The following is an 11452-nucleotide window of genomic DNA, read 5'->3' on the forward strand; positions in this document are numbered from 1 at the left end:
CAGGAAATTTTTCTCTTCTTTTATACTTCCTGAATTTATTTAATATTTCTATTATCTTTTTCTTTTATAACAAATCATTTTCTGCTTTTATCTTCACTGTTATCTTTCTTCTATTCCCCTTAAGTGGGTTTTCTTTTTCTAACTTCTTGAATTGAACTCTTGGTTTATTTTCATTTTCTTTCTTATTTAATTGCAAAAATATTACAAGGCTGTGATTTTGTCTCTTCATACCACCTTGGCTGCATCTCATAAAAGTTAAAATGTAATATACTAATTTTTATTATTTTCTAAATTATCTTTAACTGTTAACTTTTATTTCTTTTTGGTCTGAACAAAGTTATTTAGAAAAATTATAGCAACTTTTCTAATGGTTAGAGTTTTTGCTTGTTTTGTTTCTTTAGCGTTTTATTATTATTTCTTATATTATTTTATGTTAGTCAGAAAATGTACCCTAAATAATTTCTGCATTGTGGAATATACTAAAATATTTTCTGAAACTCTACATGCCTATTTTTTCTGCATGTTTTATAAATGTGGTATATTCTATATTCTTTGTAGAGTTTATAGTCAAAGTATATTTTTTAATTTTATTTTATTTTTTCTATTTTTTTTTTTTTTTTTTTTTTTTTTCTTGAGACAGGGTCTTCCTCTGCCACCCAAGCTGGAGGGTGCAGCGGCATGACCATGGCTCACTGCAGCTTCAACCTCTCAGGATTAGGTAATCCTCTTACTTTGGCCTCCCAAGTAGCTGGGACTACAGATGTGCATTACCATGCACGGCTAATTTTTTGCATTTTTTGTAGAAATAGGATATTGCCCTGTTGTTCAGCTGCTCTCAAACTCCTGGGTGCAAGCGATCCATTTACCTTGGCCTCCCAAAGTGCTGAGATTACAGGCATGAGCCACTGTGCCCAGTTGAAAGTATATTTGTTAATTTAACTATATTAGTTAATTTTCAAATGGTCTCTATTTTTCTCTTAATCTACTAGAGACATCAATAACAGAGAACAGTGTTAGTCCTCCATAAAAACTGTTTCTGTACATTTTTAACATTATGTATTTGATTCCATTTTCTTAGCCTATAAAGATTTGTGGTGACCTTTTCACTACTTTATTTGAAAGTATGCTTTTTCTGTATAAATGGTTTTTTGTAATTAGATTGCTTTTCCTGCAATATGCTTTTGGTTTAAATTAATATTTTCATCTCTACAATTGAACATATGGACTACTTTTTCTGGGTAAAAATAAAAGATATCTCGAGTGACTGGAAAGATCAAAGTCCATCATGATACATTTAGAGCAGAGTAACTGCCCTTGTTCTCTTCTGAAGGGACCATCTTTGCCTAAAGAATTTTCTGCTGACATGCAGGTGATAACATGCAACATTAGCATGAAAAGTTGTGAGAAGGAAGGATTTGCTCTTGACTAGTTAAGAAATAGGCTTAACAATTCACAAATTTCTTATGAGATTAGACTTTAATACCTAATAATCACCTTTGTCAAGGAAAATATATTTGACACTGTGGGAAATAATTGCAATTTATGGAAATGTTTTGAACCAAGAAAAGAAAAATAAAAAAGATTGCTAATCAGAGAATGGTTAATATGAAGTTGACTCACTGTGCTGGAGGGAAGAGGGATCTTGACCAGCTCATCCTCTGGTCTTTCTCTCAGACAAGACTTTGTTTGGCTCCCTAAAGTCATACTTCATGATCACAATTTAAATTCTTTTTACATAACACTTTAAAAGAGAGACTGCAGTTCATCCCACAGATACCTTTTCACAACTATCATTTTTAGATATCTAACCACATTGACGAATCCTTGCTTAATGCTTTTTTATTTGTTCTTATCTTCTTTTTCCAGTCACAGATGGTAGAGGACAGGACCCTCTTGAGTTTAGTTTGCTGTGTAGTAGGCTTAGCACAGAAACATGCTGTAAAGTCTGTCATGATGTGCTGCTGTCTCCTTTTACAAATATTATCCTTCCATAACTCTTCTCACTTTTCCCCCCAAAATGAGCAGAATAATTGATGGTAGTCCAAGTGTTAGGTAAAAAGGTAGCGTATAAAGGACAGAGAAGTTTTCACTTTTCCTTTAAATCTTCAATCCTGGGCCAAAATTATTTAAAAACTGTATTTGACAAGGCCGTAATATAAATATAGTTTGAAATATTTTCATAAAATTTGCAATTGCATAGTTAATTGGGTGAGAGGGAGTAGCAGACAGTTAGGTTAGATGTAAGTTGCTGTATCATCTCATCAAAGGAATCTGAGTAGCCTCTTTGTCTCAATCTATCCATTAATTTTCAAATACATTTCAACCACTTCATAATCTACTGATTACTGAATGAGCTATTATCTATGTAGTCTGATTTTGGTGGGGGCGGCGGGGGGCGCTTAAAAGGAAAATTGTCTTGAACATGCAGTACCTGGTAGAGGTTTGAATAAAACAATGCCAAAATATACTGGTTCTATCTAGGACATCCAGGATCCCTGAATAGTCTATAATTAAGAAGGAGTTGGAGGAGTGGTTCTTGCATTATGTAAAGGAGGGATACATATTGAATTAAGCAGTGGAGGAAGGGGAAGAAAACAAAGATCAAAGCCAAGTAACATCAGTTCCTGTTCTTGGCAATGACATTTATGATGAAAAAATTTCTTTTGTTATTTTGCATATTATACCACTCTTCTTCAAATCAATATACTATTGCAAAATTTGTAATTTACACTAAGTGATTTTGAGTATTTGAATGTTAAAGGACAGCTTTACCAGGTTTAGCTTTAGGAGGTCTAGAAATCTCTCCTAATACTTCCTGTGTGGGCCTTTATGTTGGAACATGAAAGCAGCTGACAACGTAAAGAGAAAGAAAACCCTTAAGAGTGAACATAGTTACTGGTGTCCCACACATAAACTATGCAGTTGGGAGTAGCCTCAGGGGGCCATTTCCAGGGAAAGCCTCACCTGGAAAGGTCAGAACCTCAGAATTTTAAAAGCAAGGGGCATGCTTCATTACAATGTGGGCTGGAGGTGAGCAAACATCCCATCACTCTGTAGAGAGGCTGTTTCAAGGCTCACCCAAGTGTTCAGGCATAAATGCACAAGCAGGAGGCCCTTTAGAAGGAGTTCAGACAAGTTATATACTACCTGAATGTGAGCCAGGCCAAACTGCTCAGGCCTGAATTAAAAGGAAACAGTTTATAGGCTGTAGGGCCGCTTACCAATCCATCTTTTTCACTGGGGAGAAAAAAAATCCCTTTTGCAGAGGTGATGAAAACCTGTATTAAAAGGTGACACAGAAAAAAAAAGGGCTAAGCCAATTGGTGGAGTATTTCAAAAAATGAGAGAAAAAAAGACCAACATGATTTTTAAACTATTTAAGTGGAAAGGGCAAAAAGGGAAGAATAATTACGGTGTATTCTATGATTAGTAGTTCCAGGCCAAATAATAATGACAGCAAAGAACACTTAGAAAAATTTAGGAATTATGTTATTTTTAAGTAAACATCTGTTTTTATGATAGCTACATGTATGAATATGTTGATGAACCCTTTACAGTAGTGTGAGATCTGAGGTTTGTAAAATTCAAACACCGCCAATTAAGTAGGCCCATAGCTAAAGGCAATGCTCTGGAAAAGTCTAGAAAGGAGAAGTCTAGCCAAAGCACAATTTATGAATTGGTAATTGCTCTGTTCTATTTTGGATATTAGTCTGTAAATGACCTTTGACATACTTCAAGCTCTCTTATGCACACAAGCCCATGGGCACTTGCAGATTCATGCACACCTCAGCGTAGATCATAAATGTTTATTACCATTGCCCATTATAGATTGAAAATAGAATGCACAGTAATACACATAGAGTATCATATTAGTGGTCTTTGAAAAGTGCCCATAAAGGACATATCTTATTCTTTTGCATTAACGTAAAACATATAAGAGGAATTGCTACATGGTTCTGTGACCAGAAGGGATGGAAATGTGTCACCCCAATCCCTCTACAAGATAGGACTTGTTGACTCAATTGCTGGAAGACAGCCTCCATTCGTCAGCTCCTCCAGGGTTTCCAAAGTTTTACGTGAGCTGCATGTTCCAAGACATGTTCTTGCCCCACCCCACTCCTTGCCCTGATAGAATGATTGATTGAGGCAGATGTAAATATCCATCATATTCCGCCTAAGGCAGGAGAACTCTGAAGGGCTCTATATGCACCTGAGCTTTTGGCCAAGGTTTTATTAGACCTCCATGGGTGTTCAATTTCTCCCTCTGACCAATGCTACCTCTTATTCTGACATACTTGACTTATCAAAATCACTCTTAATGTCTTCTTCCAAGAAACCTGGAATATGGTCCTGGAAATAAGACCATATTAAAAGGATTTCAGTAGGTGTTTTGTGCATCAAACTTATTTTATAAGTTGGGCAATGAAATTACAAAAGGAAGACAACCTGCTTAAATGGAATAGCGCATGACACATTAGGTATCAGGGCTATTTTCTAGTCTTTTGATTACCACTCATTCTTTTGATTGTGAGACTTATCAGGGACATTCGGTGAGAATGCATAACGTTGTAAGTTGTATTCCATTACGAAGTGAAAATCTAGGCTATCAAGTAACTATAGTTGCATATTAAAATTATAGACAGGGTAACTAATAAACTAGAACATAGAGGCATATTAAATAACTTGAGTCACCACTGGTTCTACCTTTCTCTACATTTTCAGTAGAATTATGTAGCTAGAAGGGATCTTGGAGAACATGTAGTTCAAGTCTTTCAATGGTACACAAGCAGAACCTGAAACTTTATGATCTCAGAGTTAAACATGAAAAGTAGACAAGATACTTTGAGAAGAAGTAGATAAACCCAAAGACAGTCAGTGCATTACCTGGTATTTGGGGAGTAGGTATGGAGTTAAGGACAATACATGTTATTACCTTCAGGTGGGTTTGTCAGTTTTTTAGATAACGATTGAATACACATTTACTTCCCTTAACATGGAAAAAGGGCAGATGAAACTACATGACATGTCCTGTTGTTATCTTAGTTTCATGTATTTCAAACCTTTAAATTGAGTCAAATATAATCATTTAGATCATGGATGTTTATTTAGTATCCAGTATGTGCTAGGAAATGTTCTAGGTGCTAGGAATACAGTGATAAGTAAACTCCCAAAGTCTCTGACCTCATGGAGCTTGTATTCTGATAGAAGATATATGATAATTAAGTAAGCAAGTAAGTAAATAAATGTAGCTCATATATATTAAACTGTCAAGTATGTTTTAACAATAAAAATGAAGTAAGGTAAAAGGATAGTGTATTAGTGAAGGTTCCCTAGAGAAGCAGAACCAATGGGAGATGTAGATGGATAAATGGATACATAGATGGATAGATGGATGGAAGGATGGGTGGATGGGTGGATAGACAGATAGACAGATGATAGATAGATGGATGGATGTACACACACAGATATATAGAAAGAGATTTATTATCAATGAAGGATTAGCTCAGAAGCCTATAGAGGCTGAGAAATCCTATGATCTACTGTCTGCAAGCTGGAGGCCCCGGAGAGCCAGTGGTGCAGTTCCAGTTCAAGCCTAGAGGCCTGGGAACCAAGAGAGCCAAGAGATATAGGTTCTAATCTAAATTCAAAGGCCTGAGAATTGGGGGCCAATGATGTAAGTCCCAGTCAGGTTCTGAAGGCCCAAGAACCAGGGTTGCTAATACCCAAGGGCAGAAGGAAATGGATGTCCCAGTTTGAGCAAAGAGAAAAAATTTGTCCTCTCTCCACTTTTTTGTTCTACTGGGGCCCTCCACAGAATGGATGATGCCCATACCCATTGGTGAGGGCGATCTTCCTTACTCAGTTTACCAAATCAAAGGCCACTCTCTTTGGGAAACACCCTCAAAGACACACCCAGAATTAATGTTTTATGAGCTTCTTGGCATCCCTTAGATCACTCAAGTTGACACATGCAATTTACCATTACAGCCAGGTGTGGTGGCTGACACCTGTAATCCCAGCACTTTGGGAGGCCAAGGCAGGAAGATTGCTGAAACCCAGGAGGTTGAGGCTGCAATGAACCAGGATTGTGCCAAGGCACTCCAGCCTGAGTGACAGAGCAAGACTCTGTCTCCACCTCCAAAAAAATACTTAACCATTACAGACATTGACATGGCAGAATATTCTAGGTGGGATTGTAAAAGTTATCCTCTGGAAGGTTAAATTTGGGTAGAAAGGTGGTTGAGGAAAGAAAGTGAGCCATGCAAATATCTGGAATACAAGTATTCCAAACAGAAAGTAAAAGCCCTGATATAGGAAGGGTTTTGGGGTGTAGAGGAATATGAAGGCAAGGGTTGTTGGAGTGCAGGGAGTGAGTTGAAGTATGATAGGAAATTAAGTCAGAGTGGTTGTCAGAATCTCATGACTTAGAAGCCATGATAAGGATTTCGAATTTTATTCTAAGTATAATGGGAAGGCATTGGAAGGTTGAGGGTAGGAACATGATATAATATATCTTTTAGAAAGATCACAGACAACTGTGTGGAGGCCAAATTATAGAGAGTAAAAGTATCATAGAAGCAAGTAGTATGAGGAGTACTGAGAGACTATTGCAGTAGTACAGAAAAATGATGGTACTGGCTTCGCTTATGGCGATAGCCATGGAAATGATAAGTTGTTGAATTTTAAATATGTTTTGATTAGGAACTGACCATTTTGCTGTTGATTTGGATTTGGGGTGTGAGAGAAGGAGAGCAGTCAACGATGACTCTCAGGTTTTTTTTTGTTTTGTTTTTGTTTTTCTGAGCTACTGAGTAGATGATGCTTCATTTACTTAGATGGTGGCCACTATGGGAAGAAATAAATTGGTGCCATAAGTAAGCATTGAACTATTGCCAATGGTTCATCTGTGGCATGATTAGGTTTTCAGATCTCTCCTGATCCAGTTATGGCTCTGTTTTTGGTTATTAGTGCTCCACCATTTAGTTGGGGTCAAAACAAGTACAAAACAAGAATCTGACATGCTAGAGTGCCAAAAGAGAGAGAGAAAAAAGGAGACCTGGAAAGCATAAGATTGTAGGATGGAGAAGCAATGATTATGGTGTTTGTCTTTTTTTTTTTTTTCTGGAATAGTTGCAACAAAGCATATGAGATGTTCTGTCCTTCTGTAAGGAATGTAGAAAATATAATACAAGGGTTCTTTCAAATTCTATAATGTTCCCCATTTTTATTGATATTTTCCTAAAATGAAATAGAAATGAATAATGCAAATAACCTTTCTGATTGCAATTTTCATTTCTATTCCTCAAAATGCAGTGCTTCACCCACAGCTGTATAATATTCATTGGCAAAATAAACAAATATAAGACAATTTTCTGATTACCCTCTTCTCCTCACAGCATTTCCCTGCTGTCTTTGGTAAAGGACTGCTTTATCTATGGCTTCATGTATGTTTGTGAAAAGGAATGTTGGTTGCAAGTATTTGAAAGATGTGTGTTTACATTTAAGTTTCCTTCAAAATTTCAGTCACACTACTTAAATTAGTTTATCTCAAAAAATACTCATAAGGTCACAGATACTGCCTCAGCTAAGATCCTCTGAGAATTTGAAGCCTCACTGGGTCTCAATGCCAAGAGAGTAATATTTGAATAGTTGATGTTGACTAATTCTACTACCTACCATACCATCTTTCATCCAACCGGCAACAAATTCCTAAAAAATACATTCTTTGCCAGTTCTGCCAAGATGAATATGCATTTGCCTTAGGAAAGTTTTGCCAAAAGCAGGACATGTTGGTGAGAAGCCCTTATCAAAATCATCATCCCATTATTATAATCATTATCATCATCACATTATCATTGTCATCATGTCATTATCTTGGGGTGGGAGGCAAGAAAAGCTTGTGATAAGATGATACATTTCTTAGACACACAGAGTATTTCTAATCTGTTTTCCACACATCTCATAGACTCTGTGCCTTGAGATCTTTTAATACGCATGTTCAGAGACTAGTGGTTATAATAAAGCAAAACTTAATTGATGTGCTGCAGTAATATGTAGCTCCAACTAACCCTTATAAAGTGACAACCCATCTACAGAGAAAAATTCCAATCCTTAATTATTATTAATATAGCTATCTACGTGATTTAGCTCTGAAGCCATTTCAATGGGCATTGCATTTTCAATATAGGTCAATTAATTTCATATTAATTGCTGTTATTATGTTGCCCCAATTGACCTATTTCATATATGCAAGGCCCCAACGTAGAGGAGAAAAAGACAACAGAGCAAACCTTTCCTTTTAAGCTGCTGTAATGTCCCGTCTTTCTGGAATTGCATTCAGAGTAAGGATTTTGCATGAAAGGGCTTCAGGAAGTTACAAAACTCCTTTACATGGCCTGTTGGATCTGTGTACAATTTCTAGCATTACCCAGAATAAATACCAGGAGACTGGTGTGGTTTATAGAAGAGTTTATAGAGAAAAAAAAATCCACCCACCAGCTCCCATGCTGAGGATTACAACCAGGTCCCTGCTGCCAAGTTCTGTGTTTAGGTAAAGCATGAGAAAATCTGCCATTTTTTTTTAAAGTCACAAAAGGGTTTCTATAGTATGGAGCGGTAAGAAGCTGACAGCTTTTTATGCATAAAAGGCAGCTGTTCCTTCTCAGGTAATATTATTAATAAACCCTAAGGTAATGTTTGCTCTGAAATATGTCTAATTGAAATAATTTACTCTGACCCTTGGAGGATTATGAAACTGTTTTCATCATGTTCACACACAGCAAAATAATTATGAGATGCCATATGGAAAAGCCATCATGTGGTAGATGTCTTTCTGAATCTATATTTTTGAAATGTTTCCCACAGATAAATCATATAGCTAATTTACAAAGTAGAGGTGAGCAGTCCCCTTTCCATGTGCAGATCTGATGTGAAATGTTTGCAGACCCAGAATATTAACAGGGGCGTTGACATCAGTAATTACTATAGTTATGAAACATTTTTCACAAAGTATTATGAGAGCAATACTTAGTTACATAGGGAGGAAAAAAAGCATGGGACTTTTTACATCGTGTATGAAATATGTAGGTACCGACAGTCTCAGAAAACGGTGTGGGCACATTGGTGACTGAGGTGCTTTTTGCCTGTAGCATAAAATCTGTCTGGAAAGTTCCAGCAATTTCCACTGAGATAGCACATTTGGCAAGATGAGGCTGAGTGTGGTATGTAAGGACTTTCGGGAAAACTTGTCAGCTTTCACAGGGAAAGGTCCAAGTGTTTATGGGAACTATGAAGTGGTGTTGGGTGGCTCTCAAAGGGATCTGTGGGGTCACTGGGGACAGGCATTTGAAAGCTTTTTGATGGAAGCTCTTCTGAACTTATCAAAATGGTTAAAAGTCTGGCTGTGAGTCTCATGAGAGCAGACTTTCTTGTGAAATTTCTGGTATGGTACTTTCCTGCCGGGGTGAGAACATCTTAGGAGGACAGAGTTTCTCATCATATTTTAATTCTTGGGATCTGTGTCCCTGCTAAACCCAGGAAATGGAGAATCGCAGGAAACAGCATTACTTTCCAACCTCTGGGAAGTTAAGATCAGATTTCTCTAGAGTTTCAACTGCTTAAGTAAATCAACTTGCCTAACTTCCTGGCCATCCCCCCTCCCACCACCATAAAAAAAGTGGGGCACAAGAAAAAAAAGAGAAAGACAAAAAAGAGGATTTTTAAAAAGTGTAATTTACTTTTCCATAAGTTCCCAGTTTCTACAGACTTCCATCAAGCAAGAAAATCAACAAGGTAGTAAATTATAGCTTGTTAACCCTGATGTACTTAAAATACTTAGTCTGCTTTTTCTTACCTCTCCCTCAGGGGTATCAGAAGCCTCTTTGACCCTTAGTGTTGTCAGTTATGTGAGGGATCTCCAGCTGCCCATTATTGGATTTCAGAGAACTTGGTCACAGTTGCAACAAATGAGCATTTTCTTCTTCTAACAGCTCTTTTGAGGCAGACACTGGGATGTGGATCATGAGTCTGTTCAGTCAGTGTCATCTCACAATTAGCTAATAGTTGGCACATGGAAGGCCTAGTTCCAATCCCCATGGGTCCTTGCGGGAGCCTCCCATTTGTTTACAGCCTCATTTTACTTCCATTCTCAGCATTCAATTATCCTTAAACTTTCAAAGAAAAACAAATTTACATAAAAGCTCATGTATGTGTATATGATCTACAAATATTTACAACGTTATTTTAGAAATGCATGACAGAAATTTTTTCAGTTTTCCAAAATTGCAGTCTACCTTCCAAAACAGAACATGGGATTTAAAAAAGAAATAGTGAAATGCAACTGGAAACCTGACAAAACTATGAAACTGCTGCTATTTTCTAATATATTTCAGGTCAAATCCTTGTACTTCCCATTTTTAAACAACTGCCAAACCTTCGTTTTTGTATCTACTAGACATCTGTGCTATTGGTTAGCACTATTTCTAGCTATTGACTGTCCTAAAATAAAGGTAACATATTTTCTGTGATTTATAGTCTATCATTATTATAGTGCAGCCTCTGAATGCACGAACTAGAGATTTATTGCACACTCGTGTCTTTTACCAGACTCATGTAATAGAGGAAAGGTAAAATGTCTTGGCTTGTTGAGGGCTCCCTTCTTCAAGCAGTTGTCTTTTTGGTGCGGGGCGTGCAGCTTGATTAAACTATGTCAAGAAGGTCATTGACCAAACGTTGTCTTTAATACTTTCCCATAACGTGTATTCCTCATAGGGAGCTTTTCTCAGCTCAGGTTATTTCCACCAATGTTCTCAAACCAAAAGAATGGTCTTTGCAGTAAACCGACAAATTCCCACATTTCATCCTTTATCTCACACGTAAGTGATGACAGCATTTATATTTCTTCTGCTGTCTGGGCCAAGAACAACTGGATTAATGAGGCTATCTCTTTTTCATAAGTGCATTATACTCTCTCTTTGACCTTTTAAGCATGGGAATTTTTGATTTTATATGACTGATTAAGGAGGAGAATTCCCCATCCCCATGCCACTGTACTTCTCTTCACATTTCCCCCGCGAAATGGCCAGCCATCAACGAGGATGTATTCAGTAAATATACACACAGACATATACATTCTATGCACACTTTCACATCAACTGGCATGTAGTGTCTATAGCAAAGGTAGAAAGCAAAATTTGCTGTAGGATTGCTTTCTCATGTTATATCACACTCCACAACACTTTTTGAAAGACATTATCACAAAAAGATAAACTGCACAAGTATTTCAAGAAATATATTAGCTAACACTAAATGTATAAAATTTAGGAAAGATAATCTGACACCCAATTTCCTTTTCAGAAATATATTGGTGATATTTTCATGTGTTCTTACCCATTATTGTTTATTAATATTGTAGTTCCTGATTCCTGATTATATGTTTATATGTGAATGGCCG

The 11452-nt window shown here is 36.9% G+C and overlaps 1 long non-coding RNA gene across 1 annotated transcript in view; it reads right to left on the reverse strand.

Annotated features, from left to right (window-relative positions):
- The window catches only part of LOC134735607 (uncharacterized), a 48323-nt gene extending 38388 nt beyond the window's left edge, over positions 1-9935 (reverse strand). The window contains exon 1 of the long non-coding RNA XR_010118869.1: positions 9854-9935. This is a non-coding gene — a long non-coding RNA (uncharacterized lncRNA). The remainder of the gene's footprint in view (positions 1-9853) is intronic.
- Positions 9936-11452: the final 1517 nt, after the last annotated feature.

The sequence above is a fragment of the Symphalangus syndactylus genome, chromosome 22, assembly GCF_028878055.3.
Source record: "Symphalangus syndactylus isolate Jambi chromosome 22, NHGRI_mSymSyn1-v2.1_pri, whole genome shotgun sequence".
Lineage (NCBI taxonomy): Eukaryota > Metazoa > Chordata > Mammalia > Primates > Hylobatidae > Symphalangus > Symphalangus syndactylus.